The sequence below is a fragment of the Mobula birostris genome, chromosome 4, assembly GCF_030028105.1.
Source record: "Mobula birostris isolate sMobBir1 chromosome 4, sMobBir1.hap1, whole genome shotgun sequence".
NCBI lineage: Eukaryota > Metazoa > Chordata > Chondrichthyes > Myliobatiformes > Myliobatidae > Mobula > Mobula birostris.
This window is the reverse complement of record NC_092373.1, coordinates 61,214,896-61,241,462: the sequence shown is the minus strand read 5'-3', so window position 1 is coordinate 61,241,462 and position 26,567 is coordinate 61,214,896.

Below are 26,567 nucleotides of genomic sequence, written 5' to 3'. Positions count from 1 at the left end.
TTCTCCTTGGAGTGACAGAGAATAAGAGGTGACCTGATAGAGGTGTATAGGATGACGAAAGGCATTGGATTGTCAGAGGCTTTTTCCCAGGGCTGAAATGGCTAACACAGTTTCAAGGTGCTTGGAAGTAGGTACAGAGGGGATGTCAGGGGCAGGTTTTTTAAAAATGTTTTTTTATTACACAGAGAGTGGTGAGTGTGTGGAATGGGCTGCTGGCAACGGTTGTGGGGACGGATACAATAGTAGAGGCTCCCGGATACGTATATGGAGCTTAGGAAAATAGAGGGCTATGGGTAACCCTTGGTAATTTTGGCACAGCATTGTGGGCCGAAGGGCCTGTATTGTGCTGTAGGTTTTCTATGTTCCTATGTTTTCTATGATAATCCAAACAAAAGAGCCCAGATATCTTGGCTGGCGACGTCAGCTGAGCCACAATAGAGCTGAAGGTTCTGATGAAATTTTTTATAAAAGTTGGCAAATCCAAAGAATCATTAGACTTGCTTCACACTGGATGATTGTGGGCAATCTCCAGCTGCCTGCGTATTACTAGGGTCTATCTTGAGATTGCGATTGGAGATGATGTAGCCAAAAAGGGAAATAGAGGTTATGTGAAATTCAGAATTCTCCAGCTTGACGTAAAGTCCATGATCAAGAAGCTTCTTTAGGATATCTCTGATGTGAGCAACATACTCCTCCATGGACTTCGAGAAGATTAGGTTGTCATCCAAGTAGACGAAGGCCTACTTATGGAGCGCATCCTGGAGCACGTTGTCTATGAAGGCCTGGATAACTGTTGGCATGTTCAAAATGTCGAAGGGCATGACCAGATACTCAGAGTGCCCTGTCCGGGTGTTGAGTGCGGTCTTCCACTCGTCACCCTCCTATATGTGAAGCAGGTTGTATGCACCCTGCAAGTCCAACTTCCAGAATACTCTTGCTCCTTGGAGAATCTCGAAAGCTGTGTTCACGAGTTGAAGAGGGTAACGATTCTTGACTGTTATGTGAGTTAGCCCTCTATAATCAATGCAAAGCCGCAGATTTCCATCCTTCTTCTGTACGAATAAGGAGCCAGCACCGACTGGTGAGGTGGAGGGCTGAATGAATCGCAGGGCAAGAGCCTCCTAAATATACTCCTCCATAGTGCTTCTCTGCAGGCCTGAGGGCGTGTGTAATTAACCCCATGAAGGACACACATCTAGCAGATGTATTGCTGGGTTGTCTGTATCAGTCTCTGCAGTGCCCAATGATCAAGGTTGGTGAAGTTCCCGTACCAGGTGGTGATACAGCCGGTCAGGATGCCCTCAATGGTGCCCCTGTGGAAGGTCTTGAGGATTTGGGGGCTCATGCCAAACTTTTTCAGTCACCTGAGGAGGTAGAGACGCTGTTATGCTCTTTCTTGTCCCACAGCTGGTAAGTCCAGATGAGATCTTCGGTGATGTGTCTACCGAGGAAATTGAAACTATTCACCTTCTCAACTGCAGTCCCATTGATACTGATTGGGGTGAGCCTGTCTCCGTTCCTCCTGTAATCCATGATCAGCTATTTTGGAGAGGGAGAGGTTGTCATCTTGGCACCACTGTGTCAGGGTGTTAACCTCTCCTCTGTAGCCTATCTTGTCACCGCTAGAAATAAGGCCAATCAAAGTCGTGTCATCTGCAAATTTGATCAGCACATTGGAGCTGTGTGTGGCAGTACAGTCATGGGTGTAAAGGGAGTCGAGGAGGGGACTCAGGACACAACCCTGTGGGCTCCTGTGCTCTGTGTTGAGGGTCAGAAGGGCAGAGGTAAGGGAGCCCATCCTTACCATCTGTCAATGAATTTATAGGAAGTCCAGGATCCAGCTGCAAAAGGTGGTGTGTAGACCGAGGTCTCTGAGCTTCCTGTCAAGTCTGGAGGGAATTATGTTGTTGAATCTTGACCTGTGATTGAGGAACAGCATTCTAATATATGCATCCCTCTTCTCCGGGTGAGTGAGGACGGTGTGTAGAGCTGTGGCAATGGTGTCATTGGGAGATGGGTTCCATCAGTAGGCAAATTGTAGGGAGTCCATTGTGGGTGGTAGCATGCTGCAGATGTAGTCTTTACCAGCCTCTCAGAGCATTTGCTCACAATTGAGGTGAATGCAATAGGGCGCCAATTGTTCAGGCATGCTACCTTGGTTTTCTTAGGTACAAGGACAATGAATCCATGTGTAGTTCACCAATATCCTACACAGCTGTAAGACAATGCCCCAACTCTTGTACTCAGTGCTCCATTGAATGAAGGCAAGCATGGCATACGGCTTCTTCACCGCTTTATCTACCTGGGCTGCTACTTTCAGGGAACTCTGTGCTTGTACTCCAAGGTCTCTCTCTTCTACAATGCTCTCTAGAACCTTGCCATTTACTGTGCAAGTCTTGGCCTGCTTTAGCGTCCTAAAATGCATCTCTTTGCACTTGTCTGAGTTAAGTTCCATCTGCCAGGCCTTTAGCACTTTCCCAACTAAATTGCTAATTTGGTATAGAACCTGTTTAGACAATCTTTTATACTGTCCACCACACCATCCATTTTAGCAGCATTCACAAACTTACTTATCATGACTATGTTTTCATCCAAATCTTAGTATACAAGACAGACAGGAGGGATTCCAGTGGCACACCACTAGTCATGGGCCTGCTATGTGAAGAACAGCTTTTCCCTACCACTCTCTAGCTCCTATCACAGAGGCAATAATCAATAAAGATGAAAGCACACAAGTGAGTACACATGAGTATGTTAGTGTGCATCTCCCTAGACCCATCCATGACTATTCACACCTGTTGTGAAATACCCACTTGTCAGTTTCACTTTGAAGTCTGGAATAAAGAACCTCCTAATTTTCCATAATGAATTCAAACTGTCTCTTTTCTCTCATCTGTTGATATTTTCCTGTTTTGTTAGTCCCTATCAAAAAATATAATCTGTAGAAATTCTAACAAAATCTCCAGAGTACTCCCAACAAGAGTACAAAACCTTGACTCTTTGAGTTTTCAACGGGAATGAACAACTCTGTGATGCTCGCATTGATTCTGTTGCTTCCACTTAAAGAGCTGGTGTTTATTTCTCTTACCGACCATTGTGGTTTAATGTCATCACTCTATTTCGTTTCTGTGTTTTCACAAAGTTTTTTGATGCTCTGAGTTCCCCAGAACTCAGGACCATACGCTCCAAAGTGAAGTTCATCCTTTTTGAAGCAGAGAGTGTGCTTAAATATTTACTGTATTAGGCACAGAACTAAAAGTGAAAAAGAACCTCTTGCATTTAAGAACATAAGAAATAGGAGCAGGAGTAGGCCATCTGGCCCATCAGGCCTGCTCTGCCATTCAATAAGATCACGGCAAATCTGGCCATAGGCTCCTCTCTGCCTACCTGCCTTTTCCCTAAAACCCTTAATTCTCCTACTATGCAAAAATCTATCCAACCTTGTCTTAGATATATTTACTGAGGTACCTCCACTGCTTCATTGGGTAAGAATTCAACAGATTCACCATCCTGTGGGAAAAGCAGTTCCTCCTCATCTCCAACCTAAATCTACTCCCCCAAATCTTGAGGCTATGTCCCCTAGTTCTAATCACACCTATCAGTCAAAACAACTTTCCTGCCTCTGTTTTATCTATGTCCTTCATAATTTTATACGTTTCTATAAGGTCTCCTCTCATTCTTCCGAATTCCAGGGAGTACAGTCCCAGGCAACTCAATCTCCCCTCATAGTCTAACCCCCTAATCTCTGGAATCAACCTGGTGAACCTCCTCTGACCTATTGGACAAGCTCAAGGGTTAAGGCTCCTTCAGCACTGTTTCTTGAAACCCACTACCCACCTCACTCATAGTCACACCCTCTTGACCCCAACCACAGACCGAATTTGAAGCAGCTAATCTAATGGGTGTGACTACCTCCTGAAACAGAGAATCCAGGTAACGCTCCCCCTCCCTTGATGTGCTGCAGAGTTTGAAGCTCAGATTCCAGGGCATCAACTTTGAGCCTGGGTTTCTTGAGCAGCCAACACTTGCTGCAGATGTCATCACCAGGAACCACAGTGGGGTCCACCAACTCCCACATCATGCAGCTAAGGCACATCACCTGGTCCTGCATCATCCCTACTTTGTTTAATTGGCTGTAATTTAGTGACTTTTTATTCAACCACTACAACAGCCTTACCTGCTACTTACCTGTGCCTCCCCACTGAAGCCTCTTGAGGCAAAGCCTCAAGTTCCCACTCCTACACTGGTCCACTCACACAATGGCCGCTCCGCTTTGATCTGCTTTACTTTTATTTGTTCTTGCTAATGAATTACAAATTGATTGGTCCACTGCTAATATGCTGAGCCCTGCAAATCGTTCCTTTTTAAACTCTCCTCCCCGACCTGTGCAAAGTTCTCACTCTCTGTGAATTGATTGGACTGCCGCTAACACGCCAAGCCCTGTGAAACGCTCCTTTTTTAAACTCTTCTTCCCGACCTGTGTGAAATTCTCTGAATCTGTGAATTGACTGATCTGCTGCTAACGTGCTGAGCCTTGTGAAATGCTCCTTTTTTAAACTCTCCTCCCCGACCTGTGCGAAGTTCTCTCTCTCTGTGAATTGATTGGACTGCCGCTAACACGTCAAGCCCTGTGAAACACTCCTTTTTTAAACACTTCTCCCAGACTTGTGCGAAGTTCCCTCTCTCTGCAAATTGATTGGTCTGCTGCTAATGCGTTTGATGAAACAGCCCTCACTTCAGTAGTAATTCACATCTGCAGCAAAGCACTTTAAAATCATTTGAAAATGTGTCTTGCTGCAAAGTGTAGGTGTCTCGTAACCTCTGCTCAAGCCCGCACTACAACGCAAACAGATAATCTATGTTGATATTTCAATAAAAAGTGAGATAGTTTGTTAAATTGAGGAAGAACCTGGGCCAAATTTCATCTGCTTGAATGATGTAAAGAAATTCACGGTAACATGGAGTAATGAAGCTCTTTGATGCTCTGTAATTTAATATCGAACCAAAATAAAATTGGTTATTTATCTTGCTCATTGTTGTTAGTGCCTCGCAGTGTGCAGATTAGATATTATGTTAACTTGTACTCCTGACGGCTTTCGTTGGTTTTGAATTGGTATTGACTAATCCATTTTTTGGCCTAGGATAAATAGATCAATAAGATATACAAGTTGTATAGCAGCTCCTACAAGTTGTATAATTATATATGATTACAATGTCTTTGAAATTTGTTAATTTGTTGCTGTCATAAACATGAGAAACTTGCAGATGTTGGAACTCCAAAGCACACACACAAAATGCTGGAGGAACTCCGCAAGTCTGGCAGCATCTATGGAAATGAACAAACAATCGATGTTTCAGGCCAAGACCTTTCTTCAGGATGGGAAAGGAAGGAGGAGGACACCAGAATAAAAAGGTGGAGGCAAGGGAAGGAGGATAGCTAGAGGGTGATAGGTGCAACCAGGAGGGTAAGAAAGTTAAGGGCTGGAGCGGAAAGAAGACAATGGATCACAGGAGAAAGGAAAAGAGGAGGAGCAACGGGGGGGCGGGTGTGATAAGCAAGTGAGAGGAGGTAAGAGGCCAGAGTGAGGAATCGAAGAAGAGGGGAGGGGGAGGGAATTTTTTTTTAAACCAAAAGGCAAAATTGATATTCATGCCATTAGGTTGGAGGCTACTCAGATGAAATATAACTTATAACTATTTATAGCTATTAATAAGGGAAAATCCTGTGAAGTATAGTATGGCGAATCTCACATCAGTTGCAGGGAAATTGCTGGAGAAAATTCTTAGTAATAGGATATATGAGCATCTGGAAACCCATGGACTAACTAGGGAGAGTCAGCATGGCTTCGTGCGTGGCAGGTCGTGCCTTACAACTTGATTGACCAGAGATGAGGGTAGGGCAGGGTGGATGTTGTCTACACAGATTTTAGTAAGGCATCTGACAAAGTCTCTCATGGGAGGCAAGTTCGGGAGGCAAGTTCAGAAGGTTAAAATGGATGGGATCCTCAGGGAATTGCTGTTTGGATTCAGAACTGGCTTGTGCATGGAAGACAGAGGGAAGTGCTGGAAGAGACTTCTCTGGAGGTCTGGAATTAGTGGAGTTCTGCAAAGACTCTGCTGCCTGCCATTTATATAAATGACCTGGATGAAAATGTAGATGGGTGGGTTAGTAAATTTGCAGATGATACTGAGATTGGTGGAGTTGTGGATAGTGTAGAAGACTGGCAAAGAATTCAGCACGAGATAGACCAGTTGCAGATATGGGCTGAGAAATGACATATGGAGTTTAACACAGTTAAATGTTGCACCTCGGTAGGGCAAATGCAAGTAGACGGTACACTGTTAAGGACAAGGTCCTTAATGGTGATACTGAGCAGAGAGATCTTGGGATCCAAGTTCGTAGCCTTTTAAAAGTGCTTAGTCAGGCTGATAAAGTGGTTAAGAAGGTTTATGGAATGCTTGTTTTTATTAGTCGAGGCATTGAGTTCAAAGTCAGGAGGTTATGTTGCAACTTTCTAAAACTCTGGTTAGGCCACATCGGGAATATTGTGTACAGTTCTGGTTTCCCCATTATAGGAAGGATGTTGAGGTTTTGGAGAAGGTGCAGAAGAGGTTTACCAGGATGCTGTCTGGTTTAAAGAGCATATGCTATCATGAGAGGCCGGATAAACTTGTGTTGTTTTCTCTGGAGTGTAGGAGGCCGAGGTGAGATGTGATATAGGTTTCAAGATTATGAGAGGCATAGATAGAGTGGACAGAGAGTATCTGTTTCCCAGGGTTGAAATATCTAATATTAGAGGACATACATTGAAGGTGAGAGGGGGTCAGTTCAAGGAGGGACAATAGACGTGTATGCAAAGTTGCAGCATTATTACAGGCACATGGTATCACATAAGCAGCATTCACAAGAAAAACTCAAGATAAACAAATTATACACAATTTTTACAAGAAAGAACACAAACGAGAACAAAGAAGTCTGTTTTTGTTCAAAATGATCCTTTCCTCACTCAATGAACATGTTCGGTTTGAAAGGCTATAATTACCAAATTAACTAACATTTTGAATGGGGATAGGTAAATTTAGCAAAATTACATAGTTACAATGATAGCACATCCTAACTAGGAGGGCCCTTTGAATATTCTAATGCATTGGCTGGTCCAAAAGCTTCAGAGAACAAACCTTCCTCTTCAGTCCTTTGCAATTACAACCTGCCTGGCCTCACCTACCACCTTCTAGCTATCTTCCTTCCGCTCGCCCCACTTCTGTTATTCTGATGTCTTCCCCTTTCTATTCGGTCCCGAAGAAGGGGCTTGGCCCCAAACATCGACTGTTCATTCATTTCCATAGATGCTGCTGGACCTGCTGAGCTCCTCCAGCATTCAGCATGTTGTGTGTGTTTCTGATCTACTGCCCTCACTGCGCATGTGAGCACAGCCATGCAACGAGCCAAACAACTTCGGAGAAAACTCCTCAAGCCGGAAGCATTCCTTTTTGGGTCTTTAATGAGTAGATTTTGTGAAAAGATGTTGTTGTTCCTAAGGCAAATAGAGTGGATGGAGATTAACATCCTTCCTCTGTGTGCTTCAAAGCAGAAAAACAAGCTGTACAGGAAGTGGTATTTCAAAAAAAGCTTGCAAACATAAAGTAGTCTTTATAAAAAATGAACTGTGCCTCCCAAACACAGCAGGGCCAGAACAATTCCTACTTCGCATCCAGAGTACATCAAATTTTAAAGACTGAAAATAAAGTTCAAGTAATCACTTCATCAAGTCCTTGGCAAAAGAAGGATAACCCCCAGAGAATGGTTTAAAAACAGTCTTACCACACTGCCTTTAATCCTTCTCATTTTGATGTGAATAGTACAAATGCTATGCATGTAAAAATGATGAGGCAACATTAACAATTTGCATGATCTTCTTGAGGTAATGGACCTTGGACAAAACACATCAGAATCAGAATCAGGTTTAATATCACGGGCCTATGTCAATGATATATGTCATTGTTTTGCAGCGGTAGTACATTACAATACATAATAATAAACTATAAATTACAATAAGAGATACATATATATGAATTAAATTAAGTTAGAAGTGCAAAATGAGAGCAAAAGAAATTGAGGTAGTATACATGGGTTTATTGTACACTCAGAAATCAATTATGGGAAATAAGCTGCTCCATAAACATTGAGTGCATGTCTTTTCACTCCTACCTCATCCTTGAGGTGATGAGAGTCCTTGATGAGAATGGCTTGGACCCAAATGCTGGAGTATCTAAGGCTAGGAGCGAGACAGTTTCAAACTGGATCAAGTTCAGATGTTCCTTAAATGCTCAATCCTTGGCACCTAAAACATGATTGCCAATTAGCAAGACTGTCCTAAATCTTTAAAGGGATCCATACTCCAGGGAGTTGGAGCATCTAAACCTCGGAAGCTGGCGCAGATGGGTACATGTCATAACAGGATCCCCTCCCCTATGGCTGACTCCTGATGGCCCTGGCTGCTCAGAGAGATAATGACTGTAGTCATGGATGAGGTGTCTCTTTCAGGCACCCATAACCTCTCCTCCTGTCCGAATCCTTCCCAGTCCACGAGGTATTGCCAAACACCTCAAACAGAACATGAGTCCAAAATCTGCTCCCCATCAACAAATCTGAGTGGCAGCGGCGCTGATGGTGGTGGGGGTAATGGGCTGGTCTTCACAGGGTTTAAGTTGGGAATGTGGAAAGTGGGATTGATCTTGAGGGTCTTGAGGAGCTGCAAGGTGTAGGCAACTGAGTTTACTTTTCTGAGAATCCTGAAGGGTCCAATGAACTTAGGTGCCAATTTCCTGGACTCCACTCAGAGAGGCAAGTCTTGAGTCAACAGCCAGACCTGTTGCTCAAGCTGCAAAGCTGGTCCTCATCTTCTCTTGTGGTTAGCCTTTATTTCAGTCTTCTGGGTAGAAGCTAACAAAATCTCCCTTGCCCTGATCCATCACTCCATCTCTCTTTACGAGCCTGTTTGAATTTTTTGAGGATGTGATTAAACACATTGATGAAGGAAGAGCAGTAGATGTAGTGTCTATGGATTTCAGCAAGGCATTTGATAACGTGCCCCATGCAAGGCTTATTGAGAAAGTAAGGAGGCATGGGATTCAAGGGGACAATGCTTTGTGGATCCAGAACTGGCTTGCCTACTGAAGGCAAAGGGTGGTTGTAGACGGATCATGTACTGCATGGATGTCAGTAGCCAGTGGTGTGCCTCAGGGATCTGTTCTGGGACCCTCACTCTTCGTGAATTTTATAAATGACTTGGATGAGGAAGTGGAGGGATGGGTTAGTAAGTTTGCTGATGACACAAAGGTTGGAGGTGTTGTGAATAGTGTGGAGGGCTGTCAGAGGTTGCAGCAGGACATTGATAGGATTCAAAACTGGGCTGAGAAGTGGCAGATAGAGTTCAACCCAGGTAAGTGTGAAGTGGTTCATTTTGGTAGGTTAAATATGATGGCAGAATATGGTATTAATGGTAAGACTCTTAGCAGTGTGGTGGATCAGAGGGATCTTGGGTTCCGAGTCCATAGGACTCTCAAAGCAGCTGCACAGGGTGACTCTGTGGTTAAGAAGGCATATGGTATATTGGCCTTCATCAATCGTGGGATTGAATTTAGGAGCCAAGAGGTAATGTTGCAGCTATATAGGACCCTGGTCAGACCCCACTTGGAGTACTGTACTCAATTCTGGTTGCCTCACTACAGGAAGGATGTGGAAACTGTAGAAAGGGTGCAGAGGAGATTTACAATGATGTTGCCTGGATTGGGGAGCATGCCTTATGAAAACAGGTTGAGCGAACTCAGCCTCTTCTCCTTGGAGCGACGGAGGATGAGAAGTGACCTGATAGAGGTGTATAAGATGATGAGAGCCATTGATCGTGTGGATAGTCAGAGCCTTTTTCCCAGGGCTGAAATGGCTGCCACAAGAGGGTACAGGTTTAAGATGCTTGGGAGTAGGTACAGAGGAGATGTCAGGGGTATGTCTTTTACACAGAGGGTGGTGACTGCGTGGAATGGGCTGCTGACAACGGTGGTGGAGGTGGATACGATAGGGTCTTTTAAGAGACTTTTGGATAGGTACATGGAGCTTAGAAAAATAGAGGGCTATGGGTAACCCTAGTAATTTCTAAGGCAGGGACATGTTCAGCACAGCTTTGTGGGCCGAAGGGTCTGTATTGTGCTGTAGGTTTTCTATGTTTTTTCTATGTTTCCTTGCAGCATCATACAAGATCTTCAGCCACTGGAACCCCAAACTCAGCTGCCTGCTCAGGGAAGAGTTACAGAGAATAGCTAAATTGGCATTCGAAAGGAGAAATTCCGTGTGCCGAATGCTGTGAAGTGTTGTGGGCAACTTCTGTCCAAATCAAGTGGTCGCTCCACTTGTTTGGCCTTTCAGAGGCCAGGCATCTTAGGGTACATTTGATATCTTGGCGCACTCGCTCCATCTGGCTGTTGGACTGCGAGACGGAGAGGAAAGATTTGCTGTTGCCCCGACCAGCTTGCAAAATGCCCTCCAGAAACGGTATGTGGATTGCAGATGGTGATCCAACGCAATGTCCACAGGAAAACTGTGGATCCCAAAGACCTGCTACAGGATAACCTTGGCCATCTTGAATGCATATGGAAGTCTGTCGAAGGCAATGAATTTGCAGGCCTTTGCAAAACAAACCACAATTACCATGCTAACAGTCTTCCCCTTTGATAGAAGAAGACCCGTGACAAAGTCCTTGGAGAAGAGAGCTCATGGTCTTTCCAGAACAGGCAGAGAGTGAAGGAGCCCTTGAGGTTGGGCGTGGAGCTCCTTGTTCTAGGCACACACCCCACATACCAGCCCGTATTGATGGACCTCTGTTGTCATTCCAGGCCACCTATATCTTGTCTTAATGAACTCGAGGGTCTTGGCAATCCCTGGGTGAGATGTCAATCTTGATACATGTCCCTATTGAAGAACCTGAGACCGGACGTGACTAGGAACGTGCAGCCAACCTGGAGGGCCATTCTGAGGAATCTCCCCTTTTGCCTGGACCTTGTGGACAAGTGTGTCAATCCCCCAATGCATTGGTGCCATCATCTTGGCTTGGAGGAGAAATGATGGTAGGCTACTCCTCCCTTTTGGATTTGTTGTTCTGATGGGACAAGGCATCTAGCTTCTGGTTCTTAGATCCCAGTCAATAGTTCAGGATGAAATTAAAACAGCTAAAGAGAAGAGACCACCTGGCTTGCCTGGAATTCAGTCTCTTGGTCTCCTGAATATAAACCAGGTTCTTGTGGTCCATCCATATGATAAAAGGATTCTTGGGTCCCTTGATCCAGAGACACCATTCCTCCAGGGACAACTTGGCTGTGAGCAGCTCTCTATTCCCAATGTCATTGTTCAACTCCGCCAGGGATAGCCACCTGGAAAAGAATGCAACGGGTACAGTTTATTGTCCGAAGGTGTCTGCTGAGACAACAATGCATCCGAAGTGTCCATTTCCATGATGAAGGGAAAGTCTGGGTTAGGTGTGAACAAAATGGGAGCTGTTATAAACCATTGCTTGAACTCTGTAAAAGCAGCCTCCACCTCGGTACGTGAGAGGTACAAAATGACTAGGTAATGATAGAAATCTAGGAGATTATAAGGCTAGCGAGAAGGAGCTTAAGAATGAAATTAGGAGAGCCAGAAGGGGCCATGAGAAGGCCTTGGTGGACAGGATTAAGGAAAACCCCAAGGCATTCTACAAGTATGTGAAGAGCAGGAGGATAAGATGTGAGAGAATAGGACCTATCAAGTGTGACAGTGGAAAGGTGTGAATGGAACTGGAGAAGGTAGAGCATATAGACATTAAGAAAGAGGATGTGCTGAAGATTTTGGAAAGCATGAAGTTGGATAAGTCACCAGGACCGGATGAGATATACCCCAGGCTACTGTGGGAGGCGAGCGAGAAGATTGCTGAGCTTCTGGCAATGACTTTTGCATCATCAATGGGGCCAGGAGAGGTTCCGGAGGATTGGTGGGTTGCAGATGTTGTTTTTTTATTCAAGTATAACACGCTATAAGGTTTCACTGCTGAGGCTAATGTAATGGCTTCTATGTAATGTTTCAGTGTAAATGTAATGGTTCCTCTGTAGCAGCAATGTTTGGGTTATGACTAGAGATAACGTGGCTTTGGAATGTATGTTATCCAATGGGAGGAATGTTGTTCTTTCTTGTGAGTCTGGAAGAGAGATTTTGTCTTTCGTCGGGGAGCGACGGAGAGAGAGGACACGAATGGAGAGATTCGGAAGACCACCGGACGGAGTGGACTGAGGAGCAAGGGTCCGAGGGCCAGCTATGCTTGGAGGTCGATGGGAACAAATGAACGAATAGTGAGCTCCAACGATGCAAAGTAGACTTTTTCCTTAAAATGGACCCTTTTACTTTTTATTTTCTTTACTAACCCTCTGTCCAGATTAAGATTTATAAAGTTCAATCATTTAATTGTGTATGGTGTACTGTCTGATATCTTGTGGTGTGGATTTGTAATGGGGCAACAGATCATGCAGCATCCACACAAACGGGATTTCTCTGTTTGGCGGGGCCAGAAGTTGTTTTCCCCCAGACAAACACATGCTGGCCGAGCCTGAGGGTTACACAAGAAAGAGAGTCCAGGAAATTATAGACCAGTGAGTCTTACTTCAGTGGTTGGTAAGTTGATGGAGAAGATCCTGAGAGGCAGGATTTATGAATATTTGGAGTGGCATAACATGATTAGGAATAGTCAGCATGGCTTTGTCAAAAGCAGGTTGTGCCTAACGAGTCTGATTGAAATTTTCGAGGATGTGACTAAACACATTGATGAAGGAAGAGCAGTAGATACAGTGTATATAGATTTTAGCAAGGCATTTCACAAGGTACCCCATGCAAGGCTTATTGAGAAAGTAAGGAGGCATGGGATCCAAGGGGACATTGCTTTGTGGATCCAGAACTGGCTTGCTCACAGAAGACAAAGAGTGGTTGTAGACGGGTCATATTCAGCATGCAGGTTGGTGACCAGTGGTGTGCATAAGGAATCTGTTCTAGGACCCCTGCTCTTCGTGATTTTTATAAATGACTTGGATGAGGAAGTGGAGGGATGGGTTAGTAAATTTGCTGATGACACAAAGGTTGGGGGTGTTGTGGATAGCGTAGAGGGCTGTCAGAGGTTACAGAAGGACATCCATAGGATGTAAAACAGGGCTGAGAAGTGGCAGATGGAGTTCAACCCAGATGAGTATGAGGTGGTTCATTTTGGTAGGTCAAATATGATGGCAGAATATAGTATTAATGGTAAGACTCTTGGCAGTGTGGAGGATCAGAGGGATCTTGGGGTCCATGTCCATAGGACACTCAAAGCAAGTTGACTGTGTGGTTAAGAAGGCATATAGTGTATTGGTCTTTATCAACCATGGGATTGAGTTCAAGAGCCAAGAGGTAATATTAAAGCTGTATAGGACCCTGGTCAGACCTCACTTGGAGTACTGTGCTCAGTTCTGGTCGCCTCACTACAGGAAGGGTGTGGAAACTATAGAAAGGGTGTAAAGGAGACTTACAAGGATGTTGCCTGAATTGGGGAGCATACCATATGAGAATAGGTTGAGTAAACTTGGCCTTTTCTCCTTGGAGCGACAGAGGATAAGAGGTGACCTGATAGAGATGTTTAGGATGACGAAAGGCATTGGATTGTCAGAGGCTTTTTCCCAGGGCTGAAATGGCTAACACAGTTTCAAGGTGCTTGGAAGTAGGTACAGAGGGGATGTCAGGGGCAGGTTTTTTAAAAATGTTTTTTTATTACACAGAGAGTGGTGAGTGTGTGGAATGGGCTGCTGGCAACGGTTGTGGGGACGGATACAATAGGGTCTTTTTAGAGGCTCCTGGATACGTATATGGAGCTTAGAAAAATAGAGGGCTATGGGTAACCCTTGGTAATTTTGGCACAGCATTGTGGGCCGAAGGGCCTGTATTGTGCTGTAGGTTTTCTATGTTCCCATGTTTTCTATGGTAATCCAAACAAAAGAGCCCAGATATCTTGGTTGGTGACGTCAGCTGAGCCACAATAGAGCTGAAGGTTCTGATGGAATTTTTTATAAAAGTTGGCAAATCCAAAGAATCGTTAGACTTGCTCACACTGGATGATTGTGGGCGATCTCCAGCTGCCTGCGTATTACTAGGGTCCATCTTGAGATTGCGATTGGAGATGATGTAGCCAAAAAAGGAAATAGAGGTTATGTGAAATTCAGAATTCTCCAGCTTAACATAAAGTCCATGATCAAGAAGCTTCTTTAGGATATCTCTGATGTGAGCAACATACTCCTCCATGGACTTCGAGAAGATTAGGTTGTCATCCAAGTAGACGAAGGCCTACTTATGGAGCGCATCCTGGAGCACGTTGTCTATGAAGGCCTGGATAACTGTTGGCATGTTCAAAATGTCGAAGGGCATGACCAGATACTCAGAGGGCCCTGTCCCTGTGTTGAGTGCGGTCTTCCACTTGTCACCCTCCTATATGTGAAGCAGGTTGTATGCACCCTGCAAGTCCAACTTCCAGAATACTCTTGCTCCTTGGAGAATCTCGAAAGCAGTGTTCACGAGTGGAAGAGGGTAACGATTCTTGACTGTTATCTGATTCAGCTCTCTATAATCAATTCAAAGCCGCAGATTTCCATCCTTCTTCTGTACGAATAAGGAGCCAGCACCGACTGGTGAGGTGGAGGGCTGAGTGAATCGCAGGACAAGAGCCTCCTAAATATACTCCTCCATAGTGCTTCTCTCCAGGCCTGAGGGCATGTGTAATTAACCCCATGAAGGACACACATCTAGCAGAAGATGTATTGCACAGTCATAAGGTCAGTGTGGTGGAAGAGTCGAATCCTTTCCCTTACTGAAGACCTCTTCCAAATCCTTGTAGACGGAAGGGATTTCTATCGGCTTGGGTGCTGCAATTACCCCTGAACCTTCCTCCGAGGATGACTTCAGAGACTCGATCGATAGTGGGGGTGCTTTGGCAGAGCTCAGAGTCTTCCCCATAGGTCCACAAGAGTCCTTAGTGAAAACAGAAGCCAAATCACAGTCCAAATTCTCATCCGTCTCCTCAGGAATCAGCAGCATGGTGTGACAAATGGTCCCTGTGCGCAAGGGACCAGGTTCCAAGAATCTCCGTCTTGGAGCCTTCCCCTTAGATGGGACCCGGCAACTGGAGCCCTTTGTCTTAGCTGCCAGTTTTCCATACTGCTTGGGCACTCCATGGTTTGCTCCTGAACTAGAGATCTCGTTCCAGCGCACCCCTGACTGGACTGGATCGGGACTTGCATGGGCCTATTGGCTGGAGCTGGCTTGTCTTTCCTTGAAGGTAGGACTGGGTTTCCTGATGCCTCCAGGTTACCCTGAGCTGAAGTCTGTCCCCTCGTTGGCTGCTGGTCTCAGGAGAATCTGAGGATCAGAACACCAAGCCAAAAACAAACCCTCCTACAATGGCTGGACCAAACAGTGGTTCTCCCATCCCTCCAGGCCACAGATGGGTTATGCTGAGACAGCTAAAGGTACCCAAGGATCTGGGGTATGAGTGGAGAATCAATAAGGTAGAATAATTCTTCTGCATGATCACATAGTCTCATCTACCACAGTCTGTTGCTGGATCTGCCTGGAAACCAGCGGGTGGCCATCCGAGACAGTTGTGGGCAAGGACTGACATAATTCTCGCAGCAGTATGTCAAACTGACGGGCGTTTTCTCTATCTAGAAAATTACCAGTTTCCCCAGAGTCCTTCACCTGTCTCAGGTTCTTACCCCAGGTAAATTCTTCCTTCAGCACGAAACCAGAATCTGTGGGTTGGGTGTAGTGGCTGCTACCATCACAGTCCACACGACATTGGACTTTCTCAGCAATTCCCCAGGTGCCTGTAGCTTTGGACATTCAGCCCGCAGCTGACCTGCTTCCCCACAGTAAAATCAGCTACCTTGACTCTGGCGCCGGGACCTCTCAACAGCACGGAGTCCAGTGCAATTGACCACCATGGGTTCACTGGATCTTGAGCAGGCGATGGGCTGCTCATGGCCCAAGGGTGGGGAGTGGACTACGATGCGTTAATTCCGGGCTTGGGCTAGCCCACTTCGACCTCATGATGTAGTCCCACTTATTCTCTGCCAGACAATTATCGAGATGGATGGACTGGTTGATGAGAACCTTTCAGTTCTCTGCTGGTTCTCCCAAGGCAAGCCCATCCTTCAGTTTACCTTGGAGTCTGTGGTGGTATAACATGGCCAAAGCCTCACTGTTCTAACCATTCTCCCTGGGCCAAGGTCAGAAATTTGATTACGTGGTCGGCCGCTGCCCATCCCCCGGGTCGTACCTTCACCAGGCGGTCTGACGTTCAGCTTGCTCCGGCAGGGGGATGAAACACCTCCCTCATGGCGGCCATGAATTCCTCCCAGTCCAAGCAAATCTCTGACCTGCGATCCCAATGCACAGTGGCCCTGGCCAGGGTGCTTCCAGTCAGAAGAGAGATATTGAAGGCTGCCTTTCCACGCTCTGGAGGGAACTGGGATGGCTGGGGCTCAAACACTAACAAGCACTGAGGAAGCCACAGCGAGGACCTGGGTCACCGTTGAATCTCTCCAGGGCTGGAAGACGTACTGACTCCGGAGCAGGACCAAATGATCCTCCCAAGTGACTCTGGTCTCCTCCTTACAAATGTTCACCCATGGCTACCTGGACATCGTGCATCGCCAGGCTCTTTTGGGAAATATCTTTGCTGTGGCTGGTCACATTGGACGAACAACTCTGATACCCTGCTGGGTTCCTACTGGCTCAATTGTACTGTGACGGGAGTCCTTGACGAGAATGGCTTGGACCCAAATGCTGGAGTATCTGAGGCTAGGATCAAGACATGGTTTCAAACCGGATCGAGAATCTGAGCACAAAATAAACACTAGACAAAATCACGAGTAAGCTTACAATTGAGCACCGAAACTCAGTTTCAGGTGTTCCTTAAATGGTCAATCCTTGGCGCCCAAAACACAATGACCAATTAGTGGGACTGTCCTGAATCTTTATAGGGGCCTCAGCAGCTACCCATAATCCTGGGAGTTAGAGCGTATAAACCTCAGAAGCTGGCACTCAGGAACTTGAAATTGCTCACCCTTTCCACTGCTGATCCCTTAAAGAGGACTGGTGTGTGTTCTCTTGTCTTCCCCTTCCTGAAGTCTACAATCAATGCCTTGACTTACTGATGTTGAGTGCAAGGTTGCTGTTAAGACACCACTCAACCATCTGACCTATCTCACTTCTGTACACCTCTTCATGTGTCCAAATGCACATCCAACTCACAGTAGCCCTTCTGAATCAAAAAATGAGCAGAATTTACAAAAGGAACTGTGTTTTTGGGAGAGTCTCTTGCCTCGTGATGGGCTGTACTTCTTCTTTGAACAACAAGAAGGAGTCTAAACTTCAGCCAATTCAGCTGCTCTGCATTGAGAGGTTGATTATAGCTGTGCCAACCATTGCAAAGTTTGTCTTGGGCTATTCCTGTAAAGGAATGAGTTATATGTGAGAACCAAGAAATTGCTCTGGTAAGTGACTTACAGTATGGAAAACATTCAAAGTGTGCACTACCAAATTGGAGTGGTGGCAAATGAGCAGTGTTGGTCAACACTTGAGGCCATATCTCTATATCTGCATTGGGGTCAGATAAGTCAAAAGTTTCCTGCTGACTATATTCTTGTTAAGAATCAGCAAGAAATGCTGGACCAGTTAACCATGAAGAGAGTGGAAGCTGGTTACCTTGGAGTGCTGTTGTGACGTGATTATTCTGGTTGAGATCAGTAGGAACATAGTTTCATTTGCTCTTTTGGGTTGATTGTCTGATATCTTGGATCCTACCATGTATATAGACATAGAATCTCCTTGTTTCATTAGCTACATAACTAAGTAAAAACTTACTGTCAGTAAAGAACTGGACATCATCTAGCCCTATCCATGAACTCTACATAAGGATCATTCACTCCTGGTTTCATTTTTAGTGTGCATCTGAGGGATATGAGCCTGTTCTCTGTTGTTTGGTAAAAACTACTGTGGAGAGCAGAGAGGAAGGCGAACTACCAACTGGTTGATTCACCTTTGCTGATCTTTTTGTTCATGATTTGAAGGAAGACCTCATCTTTCATGGAAGGTGCAAGCTTATAGTCATCTTGGGAGTGACAGAAGATCAGCTTGCCTAAATCTGGTTGAGCAGAGGTCAGTATGTCAGGAGGCTTCCTTCACAATCTTCTCTTTCGTACAGATTCTACTCTCATGGGCTCTGAAATGACTTGAGTGCCTGTTTTCCAGGACATTAGTCTTAAATGTGCTAATGAGCAGCACTGAGGCAGACTTCATCCATGAGCTGCTCAATGACCGTGAGCAGCTTAAGGAGTTGGGTTTTCATTCCTTTTATTGGGAATGTGGTCTCACTCAATGGCTGTTGGCCAGGGTAAGCAGACCTCCACTCCTGTTGACTCCATGACAAATCCATTGTTTCCTCTTCTGGCAACCTCTGATATTTCAGAACATGTCTTTACAGTGTATGTAACCTTGAGCACTGAATATGTCAATTAATGTTGAATTTGCCAATAAATTGCTCTAATCATCTAATATCACATATGCGTTTTTTTTTTGCTCAGGAGGTCCTTTTGGGTAGATATTAGATAAATTTTAGAGCAGAATTTGCCTTCGAAGCCTTCCCCACATTCCTCTATGCATGGGGAAGTAGCTACATCTGACACAAGCTCAGCAGGCTCCTTGTTGTGCTCTGCTGCAGATGTGCTGGATTCAGTAGTAACCCAAAGTGCTGGCCTTGGATGAAGTGCTGATGTGTGCTGGTCACTGTTGCATTCAGTACAATGGCTTTACCATCTTTTGTTTGGTAGATAATTCGACAAATTCCTTTCTAGGATCCAGCACCAACCTGATTTTCCCAATCTACCTGACCACCGTAACATTGAACATAGAATAGTACAGCGCAGTACAGGCCCTTCGGCCCACAATGTTGTGCTGATCCTTAAACCCTGCCTCCCATATAAGCCCCCACCTTAAATTCCTCCATATACCTGTCTAGTAGTTTCTTAAATTTCACTAGTGTATCTGCCTCCACCACTGACTCAGGTAGTGCATTACATGCACCAGCCACTCTCTGAGTAAAAAAAACCTTCCTCTAATATCCCCCTTGAACTTCCCACCCCTTACCTTAAAGCCATGTCCTCTTGTATTGAGCAGAGGTGCCCTGGGGAAGAGGTCCACTCTACCTACTCCTCTTAATATCTTGTATCCCTCTATCATGTCTCCTTTCACAAACCTTCTCTCCAAGAGTAAAGCCCTAGCTCCCTTAATCTCTGATCATAATGCATACTCTCTAAACCAGGCAGCATCCTGGTATATCTCCTCTGTACCCTTTCCAACGCTAACACACCATAAGCTTTTGTAACTACCCTATCTACCTGTGAGGCAACTTTCAGAGATCTGTGGACGTGTTCTCCCAGATCCCTCTGCTCCTCCACACTAGCAAGTATCCTGCCGTTTACTTTGTACTCTGCCTTGGAGTTTGTCCTTCCAAAGTGCACCACCTCACACTTCTCCAGGTTGAACTCCATCTGCCACTTCTCAGCCCACTTCTGCATCCTATCAATGTCTCTCCGCAATCTTTGACAATCCTCTACACTATCTACAACACCACCAACCTTTGTGTTGTCTGCAAACTTGCCAACTCACCCTTTTACCCCCACATCCAGGTCGTTAATAAAAATCACGAAAAGTAGAGGTCCCAGAACCGATCCTTGTGGGACACCACTAGTCACAACCCTCCAATCCGAATGTACTCCCTCCACCACGACCCTCTGCCTTCTGCAGGCAAGCCAATTCTCAATCCACCTGGCCAAACTTCCCTGGATCCCATGCCCTCTGACTTTCTGAATAAGCCTACCGTATGGAACCTTGTCAAATGCCTTACTAGAATCCATATAGATCACATCCACTGCACTACCCTTATCTATATGCCTGGTCACCTCCTCAAAGAACTCAATCAGGCTTGGTAGACACAATTTGCCCTTCACAAAGCCATGCTGACTGTCCCTGATCAGACCATGATTCTCTAAATGCCCATAGATCCTATCTTTAAGAATCTTTTCCAACAGCTTTCCCACCACAGATGTAAGGCTCACTGGTCGATAATTACCCGGACTATCCCTACTACCTTTTTTGAACACGGGGACAACATTCACCTCCCTCCAATCCTCTGGTACCATTCCCGTGGACAACGAGGACATAAAGATCCTAGCCAGAGGCTCAGCAATCTCTTCCCTCGCCTCGTGGAGCAGCCTGGGGAATATTCCGTCAGGTCCCAGGGACTTATCCATCCTAGTGTATTTTAACAACTCAACACCTCTCCTCCCTTAATATCAACATGCTCCAGAACATCAACCTCACTCATATTGTCCTACTGTCATCAAGTTCTCTCTTATTGGTGAATACCGAAGAGAAGTATTCACTGAGGACCTCGCTCACTTCCACAGCCTCCAGGCACATCTTCCCACCTTTATCTCTAATCGGTCCTACCTTCACTCCTGTCATCCTTTTGTTCTTCACATAATTGAAGAATGGCTTGGGGTTTTCCTTTACACTACTCGCCAAGGCTTTCTCATGCCCCCTTCCTGCTCTCCTCAGCCCCTTCTTAAGCTCCTTTCTTGCTTCCCTATATTCCTCAATAGACCCATCTGATCCTTGCTTCCTAAACCTCATGTATGCTGCCTTCTTCCACCTGACTAGATTTTTCACCTCTCTTGTCACCCATGGTTCCTTCACCCTACCATTCTTTACCTCACCGGGACAAATTTATCCCTAACATCCTGCAAGAGATCTCTAAACATCGACCACATGCCCATAGTACATTTCCCTGCAAAAGCATCATCCCAATTCACACCTGCAAGTTCTAGCCTTATAGCCTCATAATTTGCCCTTCCCCAATTAAAAAATTTCCTGTCCTCTCTGATTCTATCCTTTTCATTGATAATGCTAAAGGCCAGGGAGCGGTGGTCACTGTCCCCCAAATGCTCACCCACTGAGAGATCTGTGATCTGACCTGGTTTTTTACCTAATACTAGATCTAGTATGGTATTCCCCCTAGTTGGCCTGTTAACATACTGTGACGGGAATCCATCCTGGACACACTTAACAAACTCTGCCCTGTCTGAACCATTGGAACTAATCAGATGCCAATCAATATTAGGGAAGTTAAAGTCACCCATGATAACAACCCTGTTATTTTTGCACCTTTTCAAAATCTGCATCCCAATCTGCTCCTCTGTATCTCTGCTGCTACCAGGGGGCCCATAGAATACCCCCAATAGAGTAACTGCTCCCTTCCTGTTCCTGACTTCCACCCATATTGACTCAAAAGAGAATCCTGCTACATTACCCACCCTTTCTGTAGCTGTAATAGTATCCCTGACCAGTAATGCCACCCCTCCTCCCCTTTTTCCCTCCTCTTTATCCCTTTTAAAGCACTGAAATCCAAGAATATTGAGAATCCATTCCCGCCCTGGTCCAGCCAAGTCTCTGTAATGGCCACTACATCACAATTCCATGTATGTATCCAAGCTCTCAGTTCATCACCTTTGTTCCTGATGCTTCTTGCATTGAAGTACACACATCTCAGCCCTTCTACCTTACTGTCTTTACACCGTTTATTCTGCTTCTCTTTCTTCAAAGCCTCTCTGTATGTTAGATCTGGCTTTACTCCATGCACTTCTTCCACTGCTCTATCGCTCTGGGTCCCATACCCCTTGCAAATGAGCTTAAACTCTCCCGAACCATGCTAGCAAACCTACCTGCAAGGATATTGCTCCCCCTCGAGTTCAGGTGCAACCCGTCCAATTTCAACAGGTCTCACCTTCCCCAGAAGAGATCCCAATGATCCAAAAATCTTAAACCTTGCCTCCTGCACCAACTCCTCAGCCATGCATTCAACTGCCATCTCCTCCAATTCTTACCATCACTATCACATAGCACTGGCAGCAATCCTGAGAACGGCACCCTTGAGGTCCTGTTCTTCAGCCTTCTGCCTAGTTCCTGAAACTCACACTTCAGGACCTCATCTGTCTTCCTGCCCACGTCGTTGGTACCAATATGTATCACGACTTCTGGTTGCTTTCCCTCTCGTAGCAGGATGTCATGCACCCAGTCAGAGACATCTCAGACCCTGGCACCTGGGAGGCAACAAGTCATGCGGGTGTCCTTCTCATGTCCACAAAATCTCCTGTCTGCTCCCCTGACTACAGAGTCTCCAATAACGACAGCTCTCCTCTTCTCCATCCCATCCTTCTGCACCACCAGGTCAGACTCAGTGCCAGAGGCCCTGCCACTGTGGCTCACCCCTGGTCCCCATCAACAGTATTCAGGATGGTATACTTATTATTCAGGGGAATGGCTACAGGGGTGTTCTGCACTACCTGTCTACTCACCTTCATTTTCCCCCCTCTGACTGTCACCCAACAACCTGCTTCCAGCAGCCTAGGTGTGACTACCTCCCTGTAGCTCTCATCTATGAGTGTCTCATTCTCCCTTATGTTGAAGGTCATCCAGCTGCTGCTCCAGTTTCCTTACACTGTCTTCCATATCGCCCAGTTGCATGCACTTCTGGCAGATCTGCGGGGAAGGGAGCTCCCCCAAGACTGCCACGTCTCACATAAGAGGCACATCACCATCTCAAGAGGCATTGTAAAGCCTAACTGGGAACAAGCTCGCCCTCCGCTCTTCTCGTCGAAGCCTCTGGAGTCAAAACCTCAAAGCTCCACTCCTTCACTAGCCCACTCACTCACTAGCTGCTCCTCTTGAGCTACCCCGCTGTTTATTTGTTTGAGCTTTTCAGACTGCTTGGTCACCCGACCTCGATTGCCTAATCAACTGTCTTCTGCTGAGCTATTCAAATCTTGATTGACTTACCCTCTCTACATCCCAGTTCTGTCTCTAGTTGGAATTTATACCACACATCCTCATAAATCTGTATTTAACTTCCATCATTGTCTTTTTACCCTGCAGTTTCTTATCTGTACGCTCAAGGATTCTACATCTTCTGATGCTGTGACAGTTCTTTTTCAGGATTTGGTTTCATTATGTGATGATTAAAAGTAAAAGCCAATGGCAAGGATGCTGCAACATGGCCTCATTCCAGTAGGCAGTGTTGTTTTGTTATTTTGTGTTTTCTTTCCATTGGCCTATTAGATTTTTTTTTGCAAATGCATACTATGTATGTAGTATAGTTTCTTCGTAGCCGGTCAGTTCCCTACAATAACGGTCTCAGACTCGTTAGCGACGGGTTTCTGGTCGGTTTCTGTCTGAACACTTGGTTCTCGTGACGTAAGCTGGTCTAATTTCGACCACTTTCCTGGATGAGCGGTAGTACGCGGGGGTAGTTGAGGACTGTGAAATGGCTACGTACTCCGTATACAGTCGGGTATGTGTCGTATTTGGGTCAGAGCCAGCCTCGCCGGTGAGCTGCGGCTTTCCAGAGGAATAGCTGATGTAAAGTGAGTTACCGGTCTGGGTACGAGATTCAGCCCTTCAATTTGGCCTGATTTATCCATTTCTTTTTTTGTTTATTATTAGTTTTTTTCTTGAGGCGAAGTCAGCCCCGTCTTCATTTTGTAGAGTCCGGTACACAGAAATCTGAGGATAAAAATGTTTAGTTGTCGCTGCAGATTAGTATGTGGTGAGCTCAGACTTCGACTGAACAGTTAGTTCCTCATGGTATGTGTAACGTTGAATTCGCCGGTAGTGAGAGCATTTAGCTGAGAGATCTGCTCTGGTAGAGGATTAAGGGCGGACCACATAAAGCATGCACTTTCGGTTCCTGTCATCTGCTTGCCATTTACAACCCCAATTTTAACCAATAATTATCGCGTAAATGTTAAAAAAATGCCTGCAGGTTGGGTGTGTTCGTGTGGGTGTTCGGTGCAGGTTGGCGGTTACCAGAGGAGACCAGCGAATTGGTTGAAAAACCAGTTTTCGCACGAAAATGGCTCCTGCCACCTCTGTACTTGATCTGCGGGGTTAATGAGAATGCTCAAAATGCCTTGTAAAGCGCATTCCCTCGGCTTTCGGATCTTTTTCTTTCTTGTCAAGAAGGTGAGGGAAGGAACGATGTAAATTCTAAAGAGGCGGTTAGGCGGTGAGTCGTCATATGTAATTGTACAAATGTTGATGTCTTTGTAATCTTCATAATTGTTTCAATCTGCTGAGAGGCTGGTGCCGCAGTAAAGACTGGAAATTCGCGAATTTCACTTTAAATCCAGAATTAATTTTATAAATTGTGATCTCTGAATTTTATGGTTGATAATCTTAATAATAAATTTATTCAGTGTTTTAAAATATAGTTTATCTTTACTGGCTTAACAATTAAACATCAAATTTGTGACAGTAATTTTATCTCACTGTTCTGTAAAAATGGTCAAAAATTACCCCCCCAAAAAAGCCCCCTTGAGCAGATAAGTCTTGCTACAGAATATAGTATAGAGACCTGGTGCAGGATTTCCTAAGGGTATCATGCAGGTTGAGTTGGTGTTAAGAAAGGCAAATTCATCAGAATCGGGTTTATTGTCACCAGCACCTGTTGTGAAATTTGTTAACTTCACAGCAGGTTAATTGCATTAAACTATGCAATTTCTGATAATATAGAAAGAATAAAATAAGTAAATCAATTGCAGTAAGTATTTATATGTATATTAAATATTTAAAAAGTGCAAAACAGAATTTTTTGTTTAAAAAGTGAGGTAGTGGTCACGGGTTCAATGTCCACTTAGGAATTGTATGGCAGAGGGGAAGAAGCTGAATTACTGACTGTGTGCCTTCAGGCTTCTGTACTTCCTTCCTGATGGTAACAGTGAGAAGAGGGCATGTCGTGGGTGATGGGGGCCCTTAATAATGGATGCTGCCTTTCTCAGGCACTGCTCCTCGAAGATGTCTTGGATACTACAGAGGTTAGTACCCAAGATGCAGCTGACTAATTTTACAACTTTCTCTAGCTTCTTTTGGTCCTGTGCAGTAGTCTCCCCCACCCTCAAACCAGACAGTGATGCAGCCAACAACAGGAATTCTGCAGATGCTGGAAATTCAAGCAACACACATCAAAGTTGCTGGTGAACGCAGCAGGCCAGGCAGCATCTCTAGGAAGAGGTGCAGTTGACGTTTCAGGCCGAGACCCTTCGTCAGGACTAACTGAAGGAAGAGTGAGTAAGGGATTTGAAAGTTGGGGGGGGGGGAGATCCAAAATGATAGGAGAAGACAGGAGGGGGAGGGATAGAGCCAAGAGCTGGACAGGTGATAGGCAAAAGGGGATACGAGAGGATCATGGGACAGGAGGTCCAGGAAGAAAGACAAGGGGGGGGGGACCCAGAGGATGGGCAAGAGGTATATTCAGAGGGACAGAGGGAGAAAAAGGAGAGTGAGAGAAAGAATGTGTGCATAAAAATAAGTAACAGATGGGGTACAAGGGGGAGGTGGGGTCTTAGCGGAAGTTAGAGAAGTCGATGTTCATGCCATCAGGTTGGAGGCTACCCAGACGGAATATAAGGTGTTGTTCCTCCAACCTGAGTGTGGCTTCATCTTTACAGTAGAGGAGGCCATGGATAGACATGTCAGAATGAGAATGGGATGTGGAATTAAAATGTGTGGCCACTGGGAGATCCTGCTTTCTCTGGCGGACAGAGCGTAGGTGTTCAGCAAAGCGGTCTCCCAGTCTGCGTCGGGTCTCGCCAATATTTAAAAGGCCACATCGGGAGCATCAGACGCAGTATATCACCCCAGTCGACTCACAGGTGAAGTGTCGCCTCACCTGGAAGGACTGTTTGGGGCCCTGAATGGTGGTGAGGGAGGAAGTGTAAGGGCAGTGATGCAGCCCGTCAGAATGCTCTCCACAGTATGGCTATAGAAGTTTTTGAACGTTTTAGATGACAAACCAAATTTCTTCAGACTCCTAATGAAATATAGCGCTATCTTGCCTTTTCCTTCTTTATAGCTGCATGTTGGGACCAGGTTAGATCCTCAGAGGTCTGACACCCAGGAACTTGAAACTGCTCACTCTCTCCAATTCCAATCCCTTGGAGGATTGGTTTGTGTCCCCTTCCTGAAGTCCGTAATCAGCTCTTTGGTTTTACTGATATTGAGTGCAAGGTTGTTGTTGTGACATCACTCAACTAGCTGGTATATCTTGCTGTTGTATGCCCTCGCATCTCCATCTGAGATTCTACCACCAGTAGTTGTATCAGCACCAAATTTATACATGGCATTTGAGCTATACCTAGCCATACAGTCATGGCTATAGAGAGAGTAGAGCAGTGGGTTAGGCACGCACCTCTGAGGTGCGTCAGTGAAGACCATCAGCAAAGAGGAGATATTATCATCCATCAACACAGGTAGTGGTCTTCCAGTGAGGAAGTCGAGGATTCAATTGCAGAGGGAGGTACAGAGGCCCAGGTTTGTTTTGTCCAGGTGATCTAAGGCCATGTGAAGAGCCATTGAG